We start from the raw sequence: 19506 nt of genomic DNA on the forward strand, positions 1-19506 counted from the left end.
TTACTAGTTCTCTTGCAAGAGTATTGTAATTTCTTTTTTTAAGAATTTCCCATTCCTGGCTTCCACAGATCCTGACTTTTACTGCCTCTTTGTGAGACCACTTGTTTGTGCATTTTTAATTTTTCTGAATCTTCTGTCCTGACTTCCTTGACTAAAATCATGGGAATTGGGGACTAAACAGACAAAGTAAAAATATGCCCCTTGGGATACAAAATTACCAGACAGAACCTATCTACCACCTCCTCCCCCAATGCCACCTTCCCAGCAAAGTGTTTTCTGTTTCCACAATCTTCCTGAAACTATCCCAAGTACTTTGAGGCCAGAACAAAGTGTGGCCCGCGAGGATTAGAACACATCACAACAAAAGCATTCAGGCAGACTAATTTTTCTGGGAGTATTTTGACAGCTGGTTAACAAGGATCTGGAACTCCCAGCACTCTTACACAGAGCCTGACCAGGTAGCTGGGCCACATCACAGCAGACTGAACTTGGGCTTTTTCCCCTCTGTTAGTCCTTCTCTCTGGCCAGATCCAAAGCACTATGCTTTATTCAACAGTTATCACTCTGAGTGTATGGGCTAAGTCAAATCATCCTTATTTCCTCAATATTAAGTTCTTTGGTTGTTTGAGAGTGCACACACACACACACACACACACACAGAGACCAAAAGAATGTCAGAAAGAACTGTCAATGAAATGGTGTTTGTTGGATCATGTGGGCTTTGTCTAACTTGAACATGAATGGAACACTAATTCAGCAAGTTTTTAAAAAATCTAGTTTTTAAATGAATCATTGAACACTACATCAAAAACTAATGATGTATTATATGTTGGCTAATTGAACATAATAAAAAATTGAAATTAAAAAAATCTAGTTTTATATTTAATATCTTCTGGAACTCTAATGAAATTCTGGGAAGTATGGGAGCCTTAAACATGAGAATTGAAAAGAACAGAAATTTTCTATTTTTTGACAAGACATCAAGTATCCAAAACTGAATAACCTACATCTAACATATGATAAGTGTAGGGAAGGGCAACTCTTTAAAATACTTTCAGAGAAAGTTTCATGCTGGTTCATCCTGTCTCTCCTTTTTTGGTGTAATTCTTTTAAACATATGGTGAGACCCATTTCATCACCACCACCTTCTTGTCCTGAGCATAAGATTTGGGGCAGTAGAAACATGAACATGCATTAAAATCTGTGCTCCCATTGCATTCTTTTTTTTTCTTCAGTTATTATTATCATCATCATTATTAGCATTATTCATGGAAAATTTTTTGTAAAACATAGTTGCTTTATGCTATATATTGAATTGGAACCTTACTTTTAGCCTTTTAATACATTTAAAAGTTTTATTTTTATTTGAGTATAGTTGACACACAATGTTACATTAGTTTCCAGTGTACAACATAGTGGTTCCACAAGTTTATACATTATGCTATGCTCACCACAAGTGTACCATCAGTCACCATACAACACTATTAAAATATCATTGACTGTATTCCTTCTGCCATGCCTTTTATTCCTGTGACACTCATTCCAAGCCTGTATTTCCCCACTCTCCTTCACCCATTTCCCCATTGGATTCTAATGCACTTTAAATCTCTTTGGTACAGTTTTATGTGGTTGACCTTTTTTGTTGTTATTCTAATGTTGTCAAAACTAAATTTTTTATTGACCAATTTGTGTGGTAGGTTTAGATGTTAAGTCAGTTATTAAAAAGAGGTAAATATAGCTCTTTAGAGGTAGACTCCAGTTTCAGTTTTGGTGCTGGACTTCCAAAATTTATGTCAAAACTGGAATAGGCCACATAATATAAACTGAATGACATAACCATATCAACTTTGATTGGAAAAACTACAGCACTGTTGAGATTTCCATATCCTTGATCTCCACACAGAATTTCTAACATATACTTTGGTTTTAATCATAAGGCTGTCCGTGATTTTAAAATATCCTTTTTATTTTTAAAAGTCAGTTAAAATTCCAGGTACATTATATCTTATATTACTTTTAGAATTCCCATTAAGTTGCAAAAGTCATGCAAATTGAACATTAATTCATTCTATAAAACGATAAAGATCTTTTCTCTTTTTAAAAAGTCCTTTCCATAGTGAAAACAATTGTATACCTCTGTTTCTATTTTTGTTGCCTCTGTCAAGGTTTTACTATGAATTTTTAAAGAGTAATTTCAATCACAAATATGGCCCATATATTCAGACATAAAGTGATAAACAAAGCAAAACAATACAAAAACAATAAGCCATTGCAACACTTTGATTTGATCAATATGGGTTAATACATGATCAAAAACTACTACTGAATAGGCTATTTTCCAAGGAATTGCAAAAATTGTGAGCCTTTTGCATTTTCAGAGATTTGATAAGAAGACATTGATTTTTCCAAGAATCATCATTTCCTTTCACCTAAATATATCTCCTACACACAAAAAGGAAAAAAAGCAGGTTAACCCGCTGTTGCCCATCAGGTTTTGCTGCAAAAGTGAAGAGGATTTTAACCGAAAAATGTCATGTTCCTGTGTTCTAAAGAATTAGTTTTTTTCTACCATGAAAGCAAATGGGAGAGAAGGGCCTAATCCTATATCCTCTTACACAATATTGCATAACCCATCTCACTCAGAATAAAACCCAAAATCTTTTCCATGGCCTACAAGGTCTTATGTGATCTGCCTTCATTCCACCTCAGTATCCAACCTTGTTTCTAACCAGTCTCCCTTGTTCCCTCTTCTCCTGCCAAACATTCTCTGTTATTCCTTCTATACCAAAGCACATTCCTACCTCAGGGCCTTTGCACTTAACTATACCCTATGCCTGAAATGCTCTTCCCCCAGACAACCACTTGATTCAGTCCATCTGTTCATGGACCTCTCTGTTCAACATTACTTCAGAGAAGTCAGTCATCCTCCCTAAAATCTCCCATCTTTTTACCTCATCACTCTCTATTCTCTACTGTTGCACACAGTAAGTGCTCAAATATTTGAAATGTCTGAATGAGTACTGCAATAAAACACTGGTGGCCCAGATTAAGGAACTCTTTCCAAACATCTTTATGGCAAACCTTAGTCTGGGTCTGGAAGGACAAGTAGAAACCCAGTAGGTACAAAATAGCATGCATTTGTGCAAAATGGCCAATGGGTCAGGCAACTAATGTACAGAATATAAGGGGGTGAGCAGTTGGAGTTGATGGTCTCCTCACAAAGGAACTTAGTCATTGGGGAGCAACTGGGAGTTTTTTAAACCCTGGAGAAAAGCTGATATGGAACAAGATCAGGTCTTTTGGAAAGACCTGAGATGAAGTATGGAGGGCGGATTTGGGGCACATAAGAATAGAGTATGGACAACAATTTAGTAGGCTAGTCTAATAGTCTAGTGAGACATGATGGGAGTTTGAATTCAGACTGTATAATGTAGGATGCTAATAAGAGGAAGGCTTTTACTCATTAAAAAAAATCAGCAGTGATTACTATTCTATATAAATAACACTTGTAGTCAAATAGCATTTTAGAATAATTTTCTTTAATTTGTTGAGCAGGTGCAATGTGGAGGAAAAAAGAGAAATAAATACAGAAAAAATATCTAGTTCATTGGAAAATTTACTACATCCCTAAGAGACAGCAGATGAATTGTGATAGTCTCACCAGGTGTTGCTGCACCTTGAAATTGCAACCACTGAAATACACACTATAATGTTTCTAGAGCTTTTGGATTCCCATGAGACAAATGCATTTGAAAAGGCTTGCGGGTTATACACGGAAAATAATTGTAAGCAGTATATAGGGAATCTGATGAGTAGGAAAGGCTGTTCACAGCAAGATTAATACACAGTATTAAACTTAAATCAATAAAGTTCTCTCTGGACTCAAGCACTATCTGGTTTTCACTCGGGTGGTAAAACTGAATGATGAAACAAACCATTCCATCACTTTGCCGGATGGTGATACAGAATTATAGCCCAAAGATGGAAATTTTAAAATCTTAGAAACTTTTCTCATGCTTAAAATGGCTTCAGATCAAATAGGATTGTACCCAAATACACTATTTTATATAGAGAAAAGCAAAAGGATTTTTGTTGCCTTATCTTCTATTATATCAAAACTATTCTGTTAATGGATTTAAATCATAGTCAGAACACACTGACCACATTTGCAGGTATCACTGTTTGCTTCCCGACTTCAAACCCACTTTGTTTTCCCTGTGCAGACTAGATTTCTATTTTGCAAGTTGGCTCACTATTAGATACAGCCATTCCAGAGTCCTGGTGGGACACTGCCAACCTCTAAGTGGAAGAAGGACCTTATAGGGGTCCCAGCAGCTAGTGGTTTTCCTGGCAGTTCAGGAGTAGGTGCCTGTCAGCAAAGACCACCATAAGAATGGTGGCTCTCAGTTTTCAAATCAAGTTCCTTCATCACCATAGTGGTGAACAGCATAGTCCAGTGGCAACCACAACCTCTCCTTAAAGCTCTGAATCTTAGACCTGCAGGAACTTCCCTGCAGTTCCTCCCTTGTTGATCTTCCCCTCAGCTCTCAGGGCAGTAGCCACTCTCTAGAGATGTTACCTCTATAGATTTTGGCATTCTATTTTATCTCTTTTAATAGTTACCCACCTTTTATCTCATAAAAAAAAATTCTTTATGTCAAATTTCCCCTGCTCAAATGACTGGTGTGGTTTCTGGCTCCTGACTAGACCCTGTCTAAAGTACTATATGTTTGGCAATATGCCACATGGATATTTATCATCCCCCTCAATATTACTGGAAGCTGGGAAGGTAAAACACAAATTCAGCCAAAAGATACCTGAGAAATTTGAGTATGAATTCTCATTAATCCAGTAATCCACTTACAGGAAATTATCCTCGAAAAATAATTGCATAAGTGTCCAAAAATTAGTACATAAGAATGTTTTCATCAAAGTTGAAAAGAACAGAAACTTCTAGAGGGGAGGGGGGTGGGGGGATGGGTTAGCCTGGTGATGGGTATTAACGAGAGCACATACTGAATGGAGCACTGGGTGTTATACGCAAGCAATGAATCATGGAACACTACACCAAAAAAAAGAAAAAAGGGAAAAGAAAAGAAAAGAAACAGAATAAAGCTAGTTAAAATTAAAAAGAAGATTTATTGAAGGATACCTAAATGTCACAAAAGCCAAGCACTATAAATGAGTATAGCTGGATAGGATTCATGCAAATTAGAGTTACTAACTGGAGAGTTACCAGAACCAGGGCAATGAGTTTCTCCATTCGTTTCATAAAAGACACATGATCCACCCCTACAACCTGTGTTCCATACCCCTTTATTCTGCCCTCCTTTTCCTTATTTCCATATGACTCTAATATGCTATATTGTTCACTTAAAATGTCAATTGCTTATTGTCTCTCATCTCTAGAATGTACATTCCGTGAAAACAGAGATCATTGTTTTATTCACTGATGTATCCCAAGCAGCTATAACAGTGAGTGGCACATAGTAGGTGCTCTGTATGTCTGCTGTATTTTTTTTCCTCATTCAATACACTTGTTATTTCTTTGTAAACTTCAAGTTGCACATGGTCAAATATGGATAATATACTACAGTCCCCAACTTAAATTATCAGTGACTAGCACAGTTTATTACTTCACAATTCCTAATTGTTAAGCAAGAAATCTGAATGCTACTACTCATCTCATCACTTTGGATTAAGCTGCCTTATAAAATCCTTAATTAATACCCCAGTTGTGAGGGGAGGGGTTGATGTAATGTCTTGTTTCCATGCCTATTCAGAAATTTCTAAAGATATATGGTTGGGGCAGGAAATGTCCTGCATCTCTAATACAAAAGCAATTATTTCTTATAGCATTATTTTCAGTGACTATTCAGTAGCATTATTTTTGATGGAAAAACAGAAACTAAATGTCCACTAACTTATATCCATACATTAAAAGTAATGAGGTAGTCTATATTTATTCACATGAAAATAAATGCATCATATATATCATAAAATAGAACAAAGAGTAAGATTTCAAGTCTATATATTATGCATAGAAAATTCTGGAAGGTTATTGACCAAATGCGACAGTGGATAGTTTTGAGTAGTGAGTTATAAGTTGATTTTATTTTTTTAAATTTTCTTAAAGATTTATTTATTTGAGAGAGAGTGCGCATGCGCACAAGTGGGGGAGGGGCAAAGGGAAAGAATCTTTAAGCAGACTCTGGTCTCACAACCCATGAGATCACAACCTGAGCCAAAACCAAGAGTTGGACACTTAACCAACTGAGCCATCCAGGCATCCCTCTTTTAATTTTTAAATAGTTTTCACAATAAACATATGTTTCTTTTATTGCAACACTTATATTACATAAAGTTGCTTACATTCTCTAGGAGGAATAGAAGATGAAAGAATTACAGCTATTAAAAAAAAGACTCAGTTATTGAAAAGGCCATCCCTATCTAGATAATAGTGACTAGTAACATAAATATTAAATAGGGTTAATCACATAAAATGTGAGCTTCAACAATGATACAAATTGCAATGGGTTGAAATCTAACAACTGCATTCAAATTCATGATTTCATAATAATATTTTAAACACTGGTCACCTTCTGATGATGATAGAGAAAAACACTCATTACCTTAAAAACTAGTAAATAAAAGGAGGGAAGGAACATTTATCTAGCTTTTCCTATATGAACTGTACCATTAGGTAATCAAATGGGAGAGGAAAGGAAGTGTTTTTTTATAAAAATATTCTAATAAATGAAAAAAAGAAATGGTAGAATTACAAAACAACATTTACAAATGCCAATGAATGATTTATATAGGCATTCAACATCAATGACTGCTAAAATTACAAAAAGAGAGAAAACTAGGCTTGTACTTCTTATAATCATACCAAATACTATGCATAGATTTGTCAAAAGAATCAAGCCTAAGTCAGATCCACCCTCTGGGTTTAAGAGACAATGGGCAAAAAATATCCATAACAAAGAAACATATTGAACTGTACCTCAAGGATAGCATCATCAAAATCCAGACAGTGGGAAATTCTACATGCCAAATTTCCCTGGTTTTAGAAGAGATATATTGCAAGGAAATGAAAAGGGTGGAAGAGGAACACAGAGATGTTTTAAAGACTTAAAATCATGTCAAATTTTCAAAACTGTAAACTAAATTCTAGTGTCTAATGATACATATTTAGTGACAAAACTATGAAAAGAAAAATGCAAGGAAGACATTACTATAGAGTCAGGATAATGGCAGGAGAAAGGGGCTATAATTGGGATGGTGCAAATGTAAGGGGCTTCTCGGGTAGCTGAGAAAGTTCTACTTCTTGTCCTGGCTGATGCTTACCATAAATAATTCATTAAGCCACACATTTGATTTGGGTCATTTTCTGTGTCTGTGTTTTACAAGAAACATGGTTTAAAATGTAAGCAGAGTTAATATAAAGTAGGATTCAATAAAATTTAACCTCTCTTGTTTAGACAAGGAAGCTTGTAGGGAAAAATGAAAGACAAAAATACCATCTGAAATAACAAGATAGTACTGGAAGGATGGAAAGTAAAGTAAAATGCCATACAGAAACAGTAAATGTGATGAGAATGAAAACCTTCCCCAATCTCAATTTTTCCTGCCCAGCACAGCCACATGGGGGACTAAGAGTGGAATGAATCTTCCCTGCCAGATTATAGAGGCTGGCTCGTCAGACTATCTTATATTTTCTAGAGAACAGATGTAATTATGCATAAGTGAATATTAAAATACCAATAATATTGGAGATATATATTAACTGGGTCATCATTCCTTGGTTTCCAAAGCAGCAAAATCATCCATAATTCCTAACAAAGGAAATAGCCCAGTTCATACTCTAAACTAGACAAAACCATCTTGAGAATCTCAAAACAATATTTCCAACTTGCAGCATAAAAACTAACTATATAAATATAAATCACTACAAATTATTTATCCTGAGTGTCCAAGAATCCAAATTTATTATTTTAATTGTTTCATCTTCTCTCTTCTTGTCTGTTTTTTTTTTCCTTTTGACACTCTTTTCTATCCCCCATTGACCACCACTTCAAACTTAGACACTAACCAGAAAAGAGATTGAAATGGAGTGGGGGAGGGGAGCAGAGAAGGAACACATGGCAGGTGCTTGTTCATGAGAAGAAGTGTGGCACAAATGAAAGTATATTTTAGAAATATTATTCTTCCAAAGTTGTGAAGGATGCATTGGGGAAAGAAGGAGGCAGGGGAGGCAGATGCATGGGGAAACCAATGCAGAGGGCAGTCCAAACTTGGCCAACAACCTGGTTTCTTTTTTTTTTTTTAATTTTTTATTGTTATGTTGATCACCATACATTACATCATTAGTTTTTGATGTAGTGTTCCATGATTCATTGTTTGTGCATAACACCCAGTGCTTCATGCAGAACATGCCCTCTTTAATACCCATCACCAGGCTAACCCATCCCCCCACCCCCCTCCCCTCTAGAACCCTCAGTTTGTTTTTTTCAGAGTCCATCATCTCTCATCATTCATCTCCCCCTCCAATTTCCCCCCCTTCATTCTTCCCCTCCTGCTATCTTCTTTTATTTTCTTAACATATATTGCATTATTTGTTTCAGAAGTACAGATCTGTGATTCAACAGTCTTGCACAATTCACAGCGCTCACCATAGCACATGCCCTCCCCAATGTTTATCACCCAGTCACCCCATCCCTCCCACCCCCCACCACTCCAGCAACCCTCAGTTTGTTTCCTGAGATTAAGAATTCCTCATATCAGTGAGGTCATATAATACATGTCTTTCTCTGATTGACTTATTTCACTCAGCATAACACCCTCCAGTTTGAACCACGTCGTTGCAAGTGGCAAGATCTCATTCCTTTTGATGGCTGCATAATATTCCATTATATATATCTCACATCTTCTTTATCCATTCGTCTGTTGATGGACATCTTGTCTCTTTCCACAGTTTGGCTATTGTGGATATCGCTGCTATAAACATCAGGGTGCACATACCCCTTCGGATCCCTACATTTGTATCTTTGGGGTAAATACCCAGTAGTGCAATGGCTGGGTCATAGGGTAGCTCTATTGTCAACTTTTTGAGGAACCTCCATACTGTTTTCCAGAGTGGCTGCACCAGCTTGCATTCCCATCAACAGTGTAGGAGGGTTCCCCTTTCTCCGCATCCCCGCCAACATCTGTCATTTCCTGACTTGTTAATTTTAGCCAATCTGACTGGTGTGAGGTGGTATCTCATTGAGGTTTTGATTTGGATTTCCCTGATGCCGAGCAATATTGAGCACGTGAACAGATATTTTTCCAAAGACATCCAAATGGCCAACAGACACATGAAAAAGTGCTCAACAACCTGGTTTCTTAAAACCAGATATGATCAGGAAGGACTCAGCTACTATCCTGACTCATGTTTCTAAATACTACGACACTGACGAAGCCATTAGAGGGAGAGAGAAGAGGGTCCTTTTCAATCTAGCATGTGCTAACATAAGGGATGTTTAACCAGCCCTGCACAGCTTTCTCATGCATGTGTGAATTTGAAAGGCAAATTGGTATCTCTGTGAATGATACACTGTACCCTGAAAGGAGATATAATGTTAAACATTTGATACTAAAACTCATCTAATTATAATGTTTCTTTAATGATTCAGAGGTTCTTCAATATGTAGCAATAACTAAAATTTACCATTATAAAAATCAATTATCACTGCATGTGTGATTTACAGAAATGCTATTTGAGACATCTGGTAATGAGAATTCTGAATAAACAACTGTACACTAAAAACGCTTTACTAGGTTTCCTTTTTTCATCTTTCCTCCTTTTTCTCCAGTCAAAATTAAAATACTTACTGAGACTATAAGTCTTCCAAAGCAAAGTAAAATGACACTAAAGAAGCCTAACAACATTTTCCAAATCTAGGACACATGCTGTTTTTAAAATATATTTGGTCATAAATAAATATATTGAGCACATTAATAAATTCCCCTTTCAAAAGCTCTTCATTCACAAGGACTTTAAATCACTGTTCAGAAAATAAAGGACTATTGGAAATTTGAAAAGTAAGCATAATTCAGCCCTCTCTGAATTATTCTGCATTTTTTCAAGGTTAGTTGTTCTTATAAAACATACATAAATATGCATATCTTGTCTCTGAGTCAGGCTTATTTCAAAGTCCTGAAGCAAAAGGAAATAGGAAAGTCATAAGAGACTTTCAGATACCAGAGCCTGAATGAAACTTGAATACCATCTATAAGCTTGTGCCATTAAGTGTTTTAATATATTTTTAATGCATGGGCTGCATTTATATCTGGCTGCAAGGCATTTATATTGGCTGCAGGGCTTGACACCAGCCTGAGCAAGCTGTTTTCAATGAGCATTGTGGTTAACCCACTTTTATGCAAAAGATGAATCCCATTGGTTTCACAGTGCTTGAAGAAACAAAGGGTTTTTATGTGGAAGACCAAACAAATATAATCCTGTTCTTCCCACTGTACTAATAGGACAGAATTCAATTGTCTGACTATTATCTGGGACAAATTTTTCTTTATAAATCTACTTTTGAGTTCATGATAATATTCAGTGTCCCCCCAAAATTAACATGGAGATAAAGAAGCAAAAAGTTAGTTTTCAAAGAAAAAAACCCCACAACTTTATACAACCAATTACCATATTTAGAGGGCTTATCCTATTCAAGAAAGACTTGGGCTCATTAATTTAAATAATTTCCCTTTAATTTCAGTGTTTTTTAATTATTGATTTAGCAATCACTGTGATTAAAATTGAAATTTTCTTTCCCCATATTTTAATAAGCTAAATGATTTTGTTACATATCATTTTTAAGCCAAGTTTCCTAAACTACTGAGAGGGGGAAAAAAAAAAACAGAGAGAGAATGGGGTTGGGAGAGAGAGAGATAGAACATATCATGAAAACACTTCTTACAGTGACATGGAAGATATGCCAAATTCAGAAAGACTTGGGCTCATTAATTTAAATAATTTCCCTTTAATTTCAGTGTTTTTTAATTATTGATTTAGCAATCACTGTGATTAAAATTGAAATTTTCTTTCCCCATATTTTAATAAGCTAAATGATTTTGTTACATATCATTTTTAAGCCAAGTTTCCTAAACTACTGAGAGGGGGAAAAAAAAAACAGAGAGAGAATGGGGTTGGGAGAGAGAGAGATAGAACATATCATGAAAACACTTCTTACAGTGACATGGAAGATATGCCAAATTCAAAAGCCTTGTCAAATAGGATAAAGCAAGACATTATTTGCTACACCAAATATTGTAAGTGCTCAGACACCAAGATCTATCTTTATTTAAAGTACTATTATTTAGTCTTCTCACATTCCACACTGAAAATTGCTATAATATCCAAGAGATCTATGCTACACACAGACTAGTAAACGGGATACTAACAGGATAATTATCCAACTGCATGTAAGTCAGTGTAGCTACAATTTCCAAGTCAATGAACACAATAAAAAAAAAAAAAAGCTTCTGGTGATTTGATATGTTACCACATTACTCTAAGGACTTGCCCCTATATTAATTTGGCAGAAACACTAGTGCAGCCCAGAACATTATATGTCTAAAACATTCATTGCTTCCTTTCTCCACAAAATACTAGGCAATCTCCCATATTGTAGTCAGTGTGTAATACAGGATGGAATACTTTCAACTGTTAACTTCAAATAAGAGGCTGAAAAGCAATCTTGAAAATTTTGCTGGAATAGCCAAGTAGGATGTTCCTAACTGAGCCCACCAATTTCCTCTAAATGCATCCATTACCAAAAAGTATAACAAAAGTTTTAGTTGAACATTTTTTTCACACTAATCAAAAATATTTATGCTATATACAGCATCCTCTGCTAAGCACTATGAGATATTAACAAGACAGCAAAATCTTTAAAAGTTAGAATGGGAATGCAGAGTGTACTCAACCGGAAAGCAAATGATAAAAACAAATAATTCCACTTAAATTTTTTCCAATAAACAATAACATAGCAAATTAAATAATTCATAATCTGATGAGTTCTAACATTTCACCACTTATTTATTAAATTTTTCATTTACAAATTTAAAAAAAAAGTATTCTCCAAATGAGAAGTGAAGAAAACGAGCTATTGCATGTGCTAAACTGGATAAATTTTTCAGACCACCATTATTTAGAAATGTAATAAGGACTCACTTCATGAAATGTGTAAACCAGTTAGTAACTCACTGCATCCATTTGATAGAGATTTTTAAGTTCAAACAAAATATTTCTAGAATCTTTTTCTTGAGACCCAAGAACATATTTGAACTATAGTACATGTATGCTTTTAATTAGAAATTATTGTCATAGTTAAAGCATCTATATCAAAAAGGAATATTAAATGTTAGTTTATCCAATAAGCCCTGGAAATTATTAGGAGTTAGAATTTGGCAAAAGCCAAAGGATACAAATTAGGGGCAAAGGTCTGTTCAACTCTCTGCATCATGATTTTCTCAACTAGGCAGGGAGTGTTAGACATGCTGGTCTTCTGCGCTTTCACTGAACAATCTTTGTATTCAGTGGAATGCTCATACAGACAAGAAAGTTATCTATACCTGTGAATTTAAATCAATCAGGAGAAAACAAAACACCCTCAAAGCTTATTTTTCCCATTGTGTGCTGTCAAAAATACTGAGCTACATTCAGCTGTATTTAGCTATATTCCATATCAGTAATGGTAAATACTGACTAATACTCCTTGGAACTCATAAGATATTTATCTACCAGAGCTTAGCCAAATAGAACAGGAGAGTTTCTTCTGTGTAATTTTCCATCAATACCAGTTGCTCTGTATGGCTGAAATTCCAAGAAGGCTGGCTTTTCCACAAGTATATCAAGGTTAGCCTCCAGGGAACAGAATCACCCAAGAGTATTAATGGAATAAGAAATCTTCATCAACAAAAATGTTATTCCATATCTATGGACTGGTTATCTGCCTAGATCTCTAACCATCCCTATGCATGGTTATTATTTCAACACTTAATTTCAACATTTAAACCATCCTTATAAATTTTAAGCACTCCAATTTTAACATAGGAACAAAGAAAGGGGCTACCAAAAGCTTTTGAGTACATAGTTTGGCAACTACATGAAACCTGAGCACTTCTCCATCCTCAGAAACAAACCTAAAATCTGATGAGAGAAAGAAATGCAATCTAGGAACTCACCCATATGAGTTGCTTCCATTCTTTAAGCAAGAGTACTAATTGTGGAAGATTGGTTTGACTCATCCTGTTGTGCAGAGGAACTTTCATTTTTTGTCGAAGAGAGGAAATCATTTCATCTGAGGGGCAAAACAGTTATTATTTTTATACTATTGTTAAAGAGACATCTAAAATTGACCTCCCCCTTGATGGATACTGTAGACTGGTGAGACTCTTTCTTTATATAGACAAGTATATTAGTCATTAAATTGTTTTTCATATAAATTTAAATCATATGTACTTTTGTTCAGTCTTCCCACGGAAACAGTTTGAGTGCACTTTGTTATTTACATCAGTAATACTCCTTTGGGCAGAAACATCCTTTTGTGAAGACATTTTCAGCTTAATCATTACTATGAACAATTCCTGAAACTTCTGTTTCAACATAATGCTGAGGTGGCATCATAATAATTAAAGAATTTCTTCACTGAACCAAAAAAAAAAAAGTAAAAGAAAATATGGATTACAGGTCAAGGTTCTTATTTTAAGTTTAAACCAGATATTATAAAATCTAACCTAACTTGTAAATAGAGTAACAAAAAGAGAAATACATTTTAAGTAGCCTAGGAGGGGCTAAAAGAAATGCCCAAATAAAAATTTAATAAACTTATCACTATTATAAAGCAAACTTATCTTAGTAATAAAAGCCACAAAGTAAGTATACTAAAATTATATAAAATTATAATTGCTTTTATTTATTTATTTAGTTTGGAGGAACTTTATTTTTTTATTTTTTATTTTTTTAAAGATTTATTTATTTATTTTAGAGAGAGCATGAATGGGAGGGGCAGAGGAAGAAGGATGGGGACAGAGAATCTCAAGCAGATTCCATGCTCAGTGCAGAGCCTGATGTGGGGCTTGATCTCACAACCCTGAGATCACTACCTGAGCTGAAACCAAGAGTCTGATGCTTAACTGACTGTACCACCCAGGTGCCCTTAATTTGGAGGCACTTTAAATTTAAGAGGATATTGACATGCAGACAGCATTCTTTCCTTGCTGTGTATAGAACAAATAAAACAATTTCCAGCATGTTATTTTACAATCATTAGCATAAATGAACAGAACACATTTAGGGTGGATGATTGATTTTGGAAACAGAATTAGAAACACACTGACAATTTCTTATTATGCAAAAATTTTGTTTAAAAAATAGATTCCATCATACTATCAAAAGAAAATTTATCTAACCTGATACTTTCATAATCATTTTAAAATTAAAAAAATAAACCTAAAGCAAATATAGTCTGGACTTGAAAACAGGTTTATTATTAACCACAAAAGTAACACCAAGCTTTGGTGATACCAATCACTTGTGGTTTCTCATAATTCTAAGTAGCAAGCACTTGCACATAACTAATCTATGATAGAACAATTACATTATCCAAGATCTTACTTTTAAAAATTAACAAAAGGCACCAATATTATCCTATTAAAGGTGATCAGAAATAAGCTTTTATACCTCTAACTTTGTGACTGCAACATGATTTGGAATTACTCTGATAAAAATCAAATTTGCCCAAAGGCATGCTTAATCTAAACATGAAATGTCTCAAAGCTGAACAACTATAAGGTGAGCCAAAAATAAAGTAACTTGAGATAGAGAGTAGCCTGCTTTCTTCCTTAAAGTAAAGAGACTGGGAAAAATCTAATTACTGATCTGTTTCAACTCTGAGGTTTTATCTTTAATCCACTAGAAGTTAAAAGGCAACGCATCAAAACTGTATGCCTATGGGGAAAAATGTTGCTATGGAAAACTACCTGGTTTCACATCCATATATTTAAAGCTTAGCTTTTATTCTTTTTTCTCTTTTTTGATCTTCTAAGACTTGCTATACTAGAGACTTAGGAGTACAATTTCACTGCTGTGACTTTTGAAAATCACATATAATAGACACTTGGATAAAATGCATTTAATGGGCTTACAATTAAACAAAATGATTGGACGACAGATTTTTCTCTGCAAGTTCAAGAAAAAAAGAAGATAAGAAAGGAGAAAAGTTTCAGATTTCAAAAAAAAGGTAAAAATTAGAAAAGAAAAAACATAAATAAGTATGTATAATCTTTTTCCATATGATCTTTCTAGCCATTTCAGCTGTTTATCCCCAAAGAATGCCCTGTATTCCCTGACACAGGATTATTGACCGTTTCCTCAACTGTGCTTTCCTATTTCTGCACCTCTGCCCATCTCTGCTGATTTAAATGTCATCCATCCTTAAACTCAGCAGAAATCCCATTTCACTAATCTCAACAGTGTTTTTAAGCCCCAAAACATACTCAACCAGATGTTCTCTCTTTTCCTGAACCTTTTAGCCTTTTATTTTTCCCTTTGTCATAGAAACATTTAACCTATTATGGTATGTGCTATAATTATATATATTTGTCATACTCCTACGCCTGGTGACTGCAACCTCCTGGAATGTAGGGATCAATGATCATGGTCATTTTTGTAACCCCTGCAGTGCTCAGCACAGTGTCTTTCCCATAGCAGTTACTGAGTAGATATTTATTAATTAATAACCTCTTAGTTTTGTTTTCACTCTCTAACTGTACTATTATTTTTTCAATCAACAAAAATTATTTGTTGGATGTGTTTTATGCTCTCTCTTTTTTTTAAAGATTTTATGTACTTGACACAGAGAGACACAGTGAGAGAGGGAACACAAGCAGGGGGAGTGGGGGAGGGAGAAGCAGGCTTCCCGTGGAGCAGGGAGCCTGATGCAGGGCTCGAACCCAGGTCCCTGGGATCATGACCTGAGCCGAAGGCAGATGCTTAACGACTGAGCCACCCAGGTACCCCTGTTTTATGCCTTCTATGTTGCTTCCTCCACCTACACACATTGCATTAAAGTACTGATGAAAGCTTAGTTACTTAAAAAAATAAAAATAAAACCTATTTCCTTCTCAATCTTCAGGGATCACCAGCACCTTATCAATAGTCCACCAATGATGTAAATGTAATTCTACCTTTCTAGAGATAAGTTCTGTGAAAGCTTTTTGGCAAACATTTTCTGCATAACTTAATGCTAATTTTGTTGTTGGTCAGGGGGAGTGGGAAAAATGTCTAGGTGACAATCAACTATTCCTACCACTGCTCCCACTAAACCGTGAAACCTGCTCTTACATTAAATTGTGTAGATGAATGGTCAAGAATTGGGAAGGGTATGTAACTAAAAGAACTTGTTAAAATCTACTTTCCTCCAGGAAAAAGCACACTAGAAATTTCAGAACTGGCAACTTTACTGTGATCAAACTTCACTGTGGTTACATTTGTACATTGGAACATTGACTAACAAAGTGCTCAAGTGGATAGGTGTGCTACATAGGGGAAAGCCAAGAACTGGGCAGTCCCCAGGGCCACGTAAGTAGCCCTCTTTTATGTATATAAAAATCTTGAGAAAAAAATAAATAATTGTTCACTTAAATCACAAGGTGCTTGAGGACCAGAACTATGTCTTTAATCTGCTTGTCTCTTCCAGGGCCCAGCAGAATATCTGGTACGTCTAACGACCAGTGAATAGTTACTAGGTGAATGAATGAATGAATGATTAGTGATATTTTACTACATTACCCAGATATGATCTGATTCATAATCCTTTAGCACTATTGACAAATATCTAGGTTCAGATTTGTAATTTATCTGATGTCTTAGTCTATTCAGGCTGCTATAACAAAATATTACAGTTAGGGTGGCTTATAAACAACAAATATTTATTCCTTGTAGTTCTAAAGGCTGGGAAGCCCAAGATCAAAGTAAAAGTACGGTCATGTTTTGGTGAGGTCCCTCTTCCTGGTTTAGCTGACAATTTGTCCCTGTATCCTCCCATAGTGGAAGGGCTAGGGATCTCTCTGGGCACTCTATCATAAGGCATTAATCTTATTCATGAAGGCTCTCCATCATAACATAAGCAGTTCCCAAAGTCCCCACATCCTAACACCATCATCTTTGGGGGTTAGAATTTCAACATATCAATTTATGAGGGAAATAAACATTCAGGCCTTAGCATCTGGGATTCCCTCAAGAGGTAAGTTTTGTCAGGGTTATAGGGTTTTAGCTAATGTATGGAAATGGAAAAGTTAATACATACTGATCACTCTTCAACTAGATCATAACATTCCACTCAGTCAATAGCTATGCCTACAGGTTCTCTGGTTTCTGGGTAACCTGGGACCAGGTTAAATCCAACAAGGAAACTACATTGTAGTCAAGTTCCCATCTTTCCAACTGTGGACAGGCCTACAAAGTTTATGAGTCCCTAGAATTAACCTAGGCATGAAAGATTCAGATAGAGGGCAATCTTTCATTCACTCTTAACTCCTCTCTGATCCTAGTGAGCACTGCCTGGCATTATACCTGGCTTCAGATCTCTCTCTGCAGTGCTGGGCCATCTGGCATTTCTCTCAGGCTGCCCATTTTGTTTTCCCTTCAGAAATCTACATCATTGCAACAGCAAGATTTTTAAACAGAAGGACATTACTACAGAATGAGTCTCTCAGCATAAATAAGTGAATATATAAGTTATAACATCTAATTTAGTAGCTTCCTTCCATGGAAGGTAAGAGCCACATTAATCCTTGTTAGGTTCACTAGATTTATAAGGTATGAGCAAAATTAAAATTTCACAAAAAGCCATGTGAAAACATAGCACTCATTACCTGAGAAAAGGTTTCTACAATGGTATAACACTTTTAGTTAGCAATTCCTTTTAATTAATATTTGTAAATGGCCCACTCCATGATGTTTATAAGTAAATACTTCTAAAGGCATCCCAGTAGTTACTAAGTTTAATTTATTTTGTTTTTCCTATTCTCACTAATTATTATTCTGACTATCTTCACCAGGTTAAAAGTTAAAAGTTTTTACCAGAGAGCGCCTGGGTGGCTCAGTCGTTAAGCGTCTGCCTTCAGCTCAGGTCATGATCCCAGTGTCCTGGGATCGAGCCCCATGTCTGGCGCCCTGCTCCGCGGAGAGCCTGCTTCTCCCTCCCCCACTCCCCCTGCTTGTGTTCCTGCTCTCACTATCTCTGTCTCTGTCAAATAAATAAATAAAATCTTTAAAAAAAATAAGTTTTCACCAGAAAATTGCACAGTTATAGTTAGTAGTAGTCACAAAATCTGTGGTCCAAGAACAAAAGATAGGTAATCTCCTATTTTTCTCAATATATATTTGAAAGTCTGATGTTGGAAAGATCAATATATATGGCTTCAGGGTGGTGTTACCCCCATATGACTAAAAAATATTATAATGTTTCAGCAGCTAATAATATATAAGGATGTTATTATATATTATACAATTATATAATAATAGTAATAATAGTTTGGACACTACTGCCAAGTAACATGGTGGTAAGAATAGGGAGTTGTCAGGAATTGGTAACAGGTAAAAGAAATGCCAGGTGTCCCAGAAATTGGATCCATTCTTGTCTCCTTCTCACGGATCTAGTATCATTTTATATGGGTGTTGAAGCTACCTCTAATCCTTACACCTCTGCCACACAGCTCGGTATGCATTGTGAGCAAGATAAAAGGAGGCTGTGCCCACTGCTACCACAGTGGATTCGCTGTACCACTCTCCCTCTAGCACTCATGTGGCCTCCACAACCCTGAGCCTGTAGTTAGAAGTGAGTGGGGGAAGGAGTGGGATGCACACAACAGCACCTGAAAAGGTAAGTTAGGCTAGGTAAAAAATCACTATATGAGTATACAACATCCAAGTCACTGGTACCCCAACAGACCCCTCAGTTCAGACAATAAGAAAGATTTGGGGCAACTGAGGAAGATTTGTAGCTGGCTAAAAACATCTCCCTGTAATGCCATGCTGACATCAGGTCCTTTTTCTCAGGGCCAGGAACCGTGTGAAAGACCCAACTCCGTGAATGAGAAACTGTCTCTGTGTGGATTGTATACCGTATGAATGTATGGGCTTTGTAAAAGATGAATGTTGAAGACAAATAGTATATAAATCATGCACACCTTCAACCATCATTTCTTCATTCATTAGTGTTTGTATGAGTTTCTAACATGGGCAAGACATTTTTCTAAAAATTAAAGATTGAGCAGTGAATAAAACAGATGACAAAATTGCCTATTTTGTTGTCGTTAAAGAATATTCTTTGATATTTACTTTTAAAGACTTTTTTTTTAGATTTTTATTTGTTTATTTGACAGAGAGAAACACAGTGAGAGAGGGAACACAAGCAGGGGGAGTGGGAGAGGGAGAAGCAGGTTTCCTGC

This window comes from Eumetopias jubatus, unplaced genomic scaffold (assembly GCF_037043125.1).
Source record: "Eumetopias jubatus isolate StellerSeaLion01/CBP00866 unplaced genomic scaffold, mEumJub1_p1.0 scaffold_7, whole genome shotgun sequence".
In the NCBI taxonomy this organism is placed as follows: domain Eukaryota; kingdom Metazoa; phylum Chordata; class Mammalia; order Carnivora; family Otariidae; genus Eumetopias; species Eumetopias jubatus.